The sequence below is a fragment of the Cydia pomonella genome, chromosome 9 (assembly GCF_033807575.1).
Source record: "Cydia pomonella isolate Wapato2018A chromosome 9, ilCydPomo1, whole genome shotgun sequence".
NCBI classification, from domain to species: domain Eukaryota; kingdom Metazoa; phylum Arthropoda; class Insecta; order Lepidoptera; family Tortricidae; genus Cydia; species Cydia pomonella.
The window spans coordinates 7167433-7177198 of record NC_084711.1 but is presented as its reverse complement, the minus strand read 5'-3'; positions in this window follow the sequence as shown (position 1 = coordinate 7177198).

Genomic DNA, 9766 nt, shown 5'->3' with positions numbered 1-9766 from the left:
TCGGCGGTTTCGTGAGAATCTGCCGAATCCCGCACCGGAACAGGTGGCGCAACCGAAAACGGCGTCATCAAAATGATTTTTAGATTTTAAGATTTTTATTATTGTATGTAAGTTAGTTAACTATAAGTTTCATTAAACATGTTTGTTGCAAGGTTAGTAACTTTTTGAATTGGTGCCATCTTCTCGCCTTTATCACCGCACCTGCCGCCAAAGGAGCAAAGCTCATTCCAATTTCTTATATTTATACATGGGCCTTACATGGCACACCAAGAATAAGCGAACATCTTGTTCGTGTCTTCCTAGAATGTGGAATGAGTTGTCTCCTGAGGCATTTCCTTTGCGCTATGACATGGGGCTTTCTAGAAGTATTTAGGGTTTTCAAGGGTCGGCAACGCGTAAATGGCTCCTCTGATGTTGCTTATGTCCACGAGCGACAGTAAACGCTTCCCATAAGGCAACTCATCTGCTAGTTTGATATCACATAAAATACAAGGTTCACGGTACATTATAAGGTTCGATACAAGTAATGGCATTCTCATTAATTGTTTTCATTTGCTAAAGCTTTGATCTTCCGCTTATTCGATATGGGATATGGCTGGTGGTCGCTAGTCAAATCATGACATGGTGGCGTTTCATGATATTCCTAGGAATTTAATGATCTGGCGTATTTTGCAATCGGCCCCTGACATATATAATGTCAGCATATTTGAATTATGTACATCAACAGCTATCAAGTATAACATATAAGTATAGCATGCATGCCTATAGCATTTTGATGAGCGCTACCTATGTAACTGTGGGAACCCTTAAAGTCCTAAAACCACCCAAGTCCAAAATATCCCAACTATATGCAGTTCAAAAGTAACTCCACTATTCTTCATTTATAATATTAATAATTCAGCCTAATATATACATCTCACTGCTGGGCACAGGCCTCCTCTCATACGCAAGACGGCATGGGCTATAGTCTCCATGCTAGCCCAATGCGGATTGGGGACTTCACATACTCCTTTGAATTTCTTCTTAGATGTATGCAGGATTCCTCACGATGTTTTACTTCACCGAAAAGCTAGTGGTAAATATCAAATGATATTTCGTACGTAAGTTCCGAAAAACTCATTGGTACGAGCCAGGATTTGAACCCGCAACCTCCGGATTGGAAGTGGACGGTATATCCACTCGGCCACCACCGCTTCATATCTTCATTTAGGTGTAATTATTATTTTCATAAATGGGAGATTTTTAATTTTTTTAAACCGAAAAGAACATTGGTATTGATACTTAATTACGTGTTGAACTTCTGGACCATAGTTACAATAGGACTATACTTGGGTGGTTTGACATGTCATCCATGATCATCATTCTTCTGCAGTCATGATCTTCCTCTATATAGTATATGAATCTTCTTCACAACTAACGCTGGCCTCAAGTGGAAGGTGCACTCTGAGGCCCTACTGCGAAAACGAAAATCAATATTTCTTTTTTTAATACTACGTCGGTGGCAACCAAGCACACGGTCCACCTGATGGTAAGCAGTCTTCATAGCCTATGTATGCCTGCAACTCCAGATGAATTACATGCGCGTTGTCGATCCTAACACTCCGCACCCTCATTGAGCTCTAGCAATCTTACTCATCGGCAGGAACACATCACAGTCTAGTGTTATTTAACTGCGGTTTTCTGTAAGGTGGAGGTACTTCCCCAGTTGGGCTCTGCTCTAAAGCTGGAATGGCATCCGCTTTGCTGTGCCCTACCACACAAAGCGAGATGACATTGACAGTGCCATGTCTCTTTTGGACGTAGTTTAAGGTCATACCAGGGTCCATAGTCTCTTTAGTTAATCGACGAAATGATTCCGACTATTTCGTCGATTCACTCTGTCGAAAGTAGACACCAAAACATTAACCATTCATTAAATCCACCAACAGCGAGAGCACGAACAATTAGAGAACCGCTTTAGTGAAACGAAACCAAAACAAAACCCAATTAGTATGTACGGCGCGTTACTGCCAAACGCGTAGTGAAAGTGCCTCGCGATTGTTTTGCGAATTTCATTGCTGGGATTCGGTCCGCTCTGTATTGTTGTGGCTACTGTGGATTGTTCAAATATGCAATAGCAGGTCAGTAAATTATAGTGCTTTTTCTGATTAACACAACTTACTATGAAGACTGAGATATAAGTACCTACCTTTTGTTTTGATCAGCGACGGAATATCGACATGCGTGCAATACTGTTGAGCAGAGCTCGCAGCATCATTTCTGTGGGGTAATTTTTGGGTTTAGGCAGATTTATATGGTTATTCTAGTTCGTTTGGTTTTAATGGACCTACATTTGACAAAATGATTAAGACAGATTTATTAAAAAGGTCGTACCTACGTTTGTACCTACGGTTTATCATTGAGTGTGATATTGCTTTATTTATTAAAGGTATGTAGGTAATTCTGCTAATGAAAGCATTGTTTTGCAATAAGTGCGATTATGAGGTTTTCGTGGCAAGGTGCGAAGTCGGTGGAGGGAGAAACTGGCGCTAATTGTCACAAACACACGTACGTATAGGTACACAAACAATCTTATGGAATGGCTAACATTAATGCTATCGTCAGCCGTCGGAACTAATTTTACTCCATAAGATTAAACGTAGAAAAGCCGAAAAAATTAGGGCAGCACCAGTCGTATATGTAGCAAATTCGTTCTTTAGCTATTCAGTGGGTGCATGTGTTAGTAGACATTTATTTAACATTCAAGACACTATGGTGCACTATACTAATTAGCAACAAAACGCTTTGAAAAATAAAAGTAAACTTGGTATCTTGTTCACGTCTTTGTAGTACAAATTTGTTTGTGGCCGTGGCAACTACTAGCGCCATCTAGTAAGTACGAGCAAGACTAAACTAAACTCACGTCACGAGCCAGGCGCATATCTCACACGGTTGCCGGGTTTACCGTGGCCATCTTACATTGTATGGCTAAATTACTCAATTTATATACCTATTATTATCTATCCGACACAATTTACAAGAACAAACTAAAACAATGATTTTTAGAATTAGGTACGCTAATTTCAAAAGGAAAACACACAGGCAGATGGACATGGCGAATGGGAGCGTGCACGACTGTCACGCAACCTAGTGTCCGCAATTCTAGGGGAAAACGTCAATTCACTACATCTTATAAAACTACTCCAAAACTAAAAACTACTGAACGGATTTTCATACGACTTTCATCTCTCAATAGAGTGATTCTTGAGGAAGGCTTAAGTATATAACTTGTTAAGGTTTTGTGTAAATTGTTTGAAATATAACGATGTTGTCGGAAAAAATCACGCTGGCTAGGAGCTTTAATCGAAAACGCTGCCTAATCCGTTTGAGCTATAACAACACAATGTATGGTGGGGTTGTTTCTCATTCATAGGTCTACAAAAAAGTCCGCGATGTGAAATGTCTATCTTTTAAGTATAACTTACTATATCCATTCTTAACTCCTAGAAAAAGATCACGTAATATGTGGCATTTGCAAAGCTATTTACATGGATACATTATTAACAATTATCAAAATAAATACGTTAGTTATATTAAGCATTTCATACAGATTACAATGGTCCCTTACACCATACAATTTAAATGAATATTTCAGGAGTAATCGTAAATCAAAGTTTCATTTCGAGCCATATAATTGTACGAAATGTTAAAGACGCTATCCGCAGTTAGTTCAAATTTTTACCACCTTATGCGCTGGGATCGCTTTACTTACCCCCACCACGCACTTCGCACGGTCCCAATAGTTTTAGCGAAAAGGATCGCCAGGAACGCCGCGGGTGTTGTCTGGCTGGAGGTTATCCGTCTTGAATATTTACTAGGGCGGCTCCTAAAATTAGTGCAATAAGGACAACTGCAGCTTAGGCGAAAAATCCTTCGTAAAAATCTCAAAATACAAAATTCAAAATAAAATTTTAAGAACGGAATGAGAAAGAAATATCTGTCTGACCGTTTTGATTTTTGGGTTAATTGATGCCGATTTTGTGTGCTATTAGGCGTTGATGATAGGTAATGATAGCATTGAGCTCAAAAATTAAATATTAATCTATTAGGGTCAAAATCCAGGGAGCAAAATGTCGAGAACGTTTTGCATGGTTTCATCCACATATTACGTCACATCAACAGGGGGGGCATGCCATGTGTGACAGTACGTATTAAATACCTATATCTCTCTTTCCTATGAAAAGGTGTAACAAGGGGGTAGGGGGGTCTAAAAAACCGAAATTTTGTGTGATGTCATGAATGAATGACCCCTATGGAATTGGAAATTGACCACTAATGATTCCCCTTAATTTAAATTGACAGAAGTAACCTAACCTAATAAGCTGGTTCACAATATTTTAGGCGAACTTAAAGTACTTAAGTTTAACATGACTGTAATGACATTACCAGCATGTGCAAATGACGTCCGCACTTCACAGTTCCGTTGGTCAGAGGGCTAAACCTTAGGGGCCGAGGGCGGAGGACGGAGGGCTAATCTGATTTACTACTGAAACAGGTGACGTGCTTGCGAGTGATATGTGTTAGGGGATTTTTCTGATGCACCGTGAAATGGTTGCGTGTTATATAAATCTAGAGGGGATGGAGATACCTGCCTCGTGCTTGCTCATTTTTGTAAGGCAATTTAATTTAATTTTGAAATTGAGACTGTAATAAAATATAGGTTCATGTTTTTTAGTGTTCCGTACCCAAAGGGAACTCCGCTGTCCGTCCGTCTGTCACCAGGCTGTATCTGTGTGTGTGTAATTTTTCACAGATGATGTATTTCTGTCGCCGCTACGAGTATAACAACAAATACTGAAAAGTACGGAGCCCTCGGTGGACGAGTACGACTCGCAACTGTTTGGTTTTTTTGTAATATTTCGAGATAGATGAGACTTCAAAAACAATTTATTTAGGTTGATATCTTTTTAATTCTCTAAGCTTATCGGATTGTATATGCCTCACCAATATCCGCTATATTTTTCGTTGTCACCTAGAAACCCTTATAGTTAGTGCTAAAAATCTGCAATTTCAATCATGCATCAAAAATTTCAAATCATGCATGGCGACAGAATAATAAAATATTTTATGGGTACCTCCCATACAAAATGTTTTTTTTTTTTTTGCTTTGACCTAGTGGTGTGGGGTAACGTTGGATAGGTCTTTTGAAACGAATAAGGGTCTCCAAAAACACTTTTAAATATAGTTAATATTTTCGAAAATAATCGCTCTCGAACTTTTGAATTATGGGTCCAAAATATATGAAAAAATCTTGAAATAAAAGCTTAATCAATATTATCAATAAAAACTATAGCGAACATGATCATTCCAGCGGTTATTGAGTTATTGCAAAAAATGCCCGACATGCTCTTGGCCGATTTTTTAAATTCTCACTACGATATATTATTTACTAATATGTATATACCATGTCACTATATTTCTCATCCGCCTATCTAATTAATTACTTACTTTGAAGTCTACCTGAACTCGTAAAGATCCAGTGTCTGGTTGGTTTATGTAGTCTTGACAGTATTCATTAAAAACAAATAAACCATTTCAATATACACAATAATCTGCCCACTCAATAATAACACCGCTCAGACGAGTGTAAAAACGACACCCGACATTACCCACAAATATCGCCTACCTTTGATCCAAACCAATTTTTCAAACTGACAAGCTATTTTAAACCTTGTCTTTATCCCAGAAAGGTTCAACAGTTATTCGAAAATACGGACGGGAAGCGTGTCAACCTCAGATACTAAATGTTTAAGCAAATTCAACTTTGCGTAGTTATTATTAAAGTTGAAGTTAAAAGAGTCATTGAATAAGATTGACGCAGCGTAACACTAATGGTCCATGAAATTGGCAGCTGTTCGCCAATATTGGATTGGTTTTTTGTGCTTATTTTAATAGCTGCATTAGGTTTGATCGAACGTGCCGTATTAAATTTAAGGTTAAGAGGTTTAAATTTAAATAGCATGTTATTAAATACATGTCAAAGGTTTCTTATTTCCTAAATTTATCTAAAAATATCGTTCTATGTTTACCTTTGCTTAGAACCGAAGAATTTTGATAGCAGTGAATAACATAGGACAAGAAGTTTCGGATTAGAGCAAGAAATTTCACTCAGACGCAGCCTGAAAGGCAGATACTTATTCACTCTTTCTGTTCTACCGACCTTCTGTAAGTGGACAAGGTATACACAGTTACATGTAAGACACGACGTCGCAAAAAAGTTTGCCGAGTATCTTTTGTTGCACGACTTATATTGTTTACGCCTAATGACCGTCTCAAGTGGAATCCCGCCATCGTAAATGAAATGGGGTATACCTATCCATATTAATTAACTAGCGACCCATCCGGCTTCGCACGGGTTACCCAAAACCTTAACAAATTATACATCTAAACATTCCTCAAGAATCACTCTATTGACAGGTGAAAACCGCATATAAATCCGTTCAGTCGTTTTTGAGTTTATCGCGAACATTCATACAAATAGACAGACGCGGCGGAATAATAACACGGTTTTTTTTTTTTTTTTTTTTTTTTTTTTTTTTTTTTTTTTTTTTTTTTTTTTTTTACGGTTAGTTATACTTATGAATTTACTTTTTTGCGCGGCGGGAGGTTGGGAATATCAATTGCTAACAAAGTAAGCATAACGGGTTAGCACTAACATTCATTGACTAGCACGTTATAATTTCGCGGATTAGCAAAGTAACATTTTTGTTTTAATTCCCTTATGCTTTGTGTTGTTTTCTTTTATGAAGATGTTCTTTTAAGAAGATCAAGAGAATATATTCATTATTATTTACTAAGTTTTCTTTCGCCATTTAACGGAGATTTATTTATCATGATTTGTATTAACGCTTCGTAAGTGTTACAAGGTAAAATACCTAAGTGACATCATTTCTTTTATTGATAATTTTACCCTTTATCTGACATTCTCAAGATAAACGAACAAAAGACTAGTAGAATATCCAAAGTTGCAAACTTTGAATGGAGGAACTTCGTGCTAACTTTTGAGAGAGTTCCCGAAGAAGGGAATGAATCGAGTTTAAAGTTAATGTTATGTTAACTATGCTACATTAAAATGAATCATATTTTATTTGTATATATTATTTATTTGTTTTCATTTATTTATTTATTTAATAAGATACATGGTAAGTACCTAATCTTGAATGTGGGGGCACAGTAGGTACACAAAAATAAGCTTTAATAATCAATTACTGCAATGTACTTACATGGTAGTAATGGTAGTTATATTGCTTAAAATTCAATGTAAGACAACTACTTAAAGTGTACTTTATTTTATTCTGTGAGAAGTTGTGGGTGTACACTATTTATACAGTCAGCATCAGAAGTAGCGGATCAAACAAGGTTTCAAAAGTATCTACCATTCTGAAACAGCTTAGCAAAATGTGGTGGTTCTATATGTAGAATAATTAAGACGGTAATAGATATACTTTTGAATGTAAATTTTAGAGATTTATCTATTGGAAAAGTTATCCGGAATATCAGATACTTTTGGCTTTTGTTTCATCCGCTGCTATTGATGCTGACTGTACAATGTACATACATCATGTTTGACTTTTAGCTTGTGTTAAGTAGACATTTATCCTCACAAAAAAAGAACAGAAGTAATTTTGATGAATAAAAACTACAAATTTAACGAGAATCGATCATAATAATATTTTTCTGTCAAGTTAATAAAAGGTCATTTAATACCCTAATTAATAAACTTTCCACAGACTCCGCACACAATATCCTTTTTTATGGCGTTTAAGTAAAAAATAATTACAAAGCTGATGTTCTCACTAATAATAAGGGATATTAAATACAACGGAAGTATGGTTAGCTCGATCCATTGAAACTGACCGCATTCAGTTTTAATATGAATTATCCCCGAAACGATCTACCTACCTACAACCGAAACTAGAATGTTTATTACACATTGTTATTCACCATAAATAATAGATAATAGGCGTGGAAAACTGAATGTGAATAGGCACACAATTTAAAATTTTTAAATTAAATAATTCCAATAACGCAAAAAATCAGTCTTAAAAACTGCTTGTTTCCTACTCGTAAGATGCCACTATTAGGACTAAGCTCCTGTTACTAAGCTTACTAAACCTCCGCTACCCGGCCTGTTCCGTCCGTCCCTCTGTCAGCTAAGCTACTACTAAACCTTCGCTACCCGGCCTGATCCGCCCGTCCCTCTATCAGCTAAGCTACTACAAAACCTCCGCTACCCGGCCTGACCCGTCCGTCCCTCTGTCAGCTAAGCTACTACTAAACCCCCGCTACCCGGCCTGATCCGTCCGTCCCTCTTTCAGCTAAGCTACTACTAAACCCCCGCTACCCGGCCTGATCCGTCCGTCCATCTGGCAGCTAAGCTACTACAAAACCTCCGCTACCCGGCCTGACCTGTCCGTCCCTCTGTCAGCTAAGCTATTACTAAATCCCCGCTACCCGGCCTGATCCGTCCGTCCCTCTGTCAGCTAAGCTACTACAAATCCTCCGCTACCCGGCCTGATCCGTCCGTCCCTCTGTCAGCTAAGCTACTACTAAACCTCCGCTACCCGGCCTGATCCGTCCGTCCCTCTGTCAGCTAAGCTACTACTAAACCCCCGCTACCCGGCCTGATCCGTCCGTCCCTCTGTCAGCTAAGCTACTACTTAACCTCCGCTACCCGGCCTGATCCGTCCGTCCCTCTGTCAGCTAAGCTACTACTAAACCCTCGCTACCGTCCGTAAAAAAATCCCCTCATGTCCCCGTTGTTTGCTTTATTTTAGAACCTAAAAATAAATAAGTAAACTAAATTTAATATATTATAAATTCGCTGAGAATTCCACTCAGGACAGTACAAAAGACGATTAATTAATGAAATAATTGTATAAAGTATGCAAGTACGAGAGGTATAAAACTTATAAATGCGAGAACTGGTATGGAAAAAATAGCTAGGCAAAGTCTTCGATCGTGTTGGAGGAGCACAGACAAAAAAAAAGCAAAATGGTTACAATAATACGCTGATGAAGAGTTTATGATTGGGACAGTTTATTTTCTTCACCTACTAAAGTAAATCTACTAATTAATATAAAATATCTAACATACTTTATACACAATGTTCTCTCAATAAAAAAAAAAACATTTAAAACGTTGCATCTGATGCCCATGGCCGAATTAACAAAACAAACTAATCGTTCAATAAAAAAAAATATATTTGGGGACAATATTACTTACACAGATCGACCTAGCCCCAACTAAGCAAAGCTTGTAATATGGGTAGTAGGCCAGACCGGTTGTCATTATATTTAAGATGTCATTTATGATGACGACGGATACAGAAAACTACCATTTTTCCAACATGAAATTAGCTTAATATTCCAAAACGGAAAACTAACGTTGATTACAAACGTGCCTCCACTCGTGGTAACCGTTTGTTATGAATTCGCAATACGCGCAATCCACAACATTCACCAGCGGCCGTGACTAAATGAAAATATTTCTTCCTCACTTGAACAAACACGAGTTAATAATATACTACAACTACCAGCATAACCACACCTAACTGCTAGTAGTTTCAACATAGTTTTGAAGGGTCTAAATGCCTGGTTGTTGAAGTAGTGCGTCAGCAGACAAGCAGTTGATAAGGAGAGGTTGATAAGATAGCGTCACACCAATTACAGAGCACGGACAACATGCATGACGGAGATAAGGATTCGAAGCCTTTAGGTATGGGATT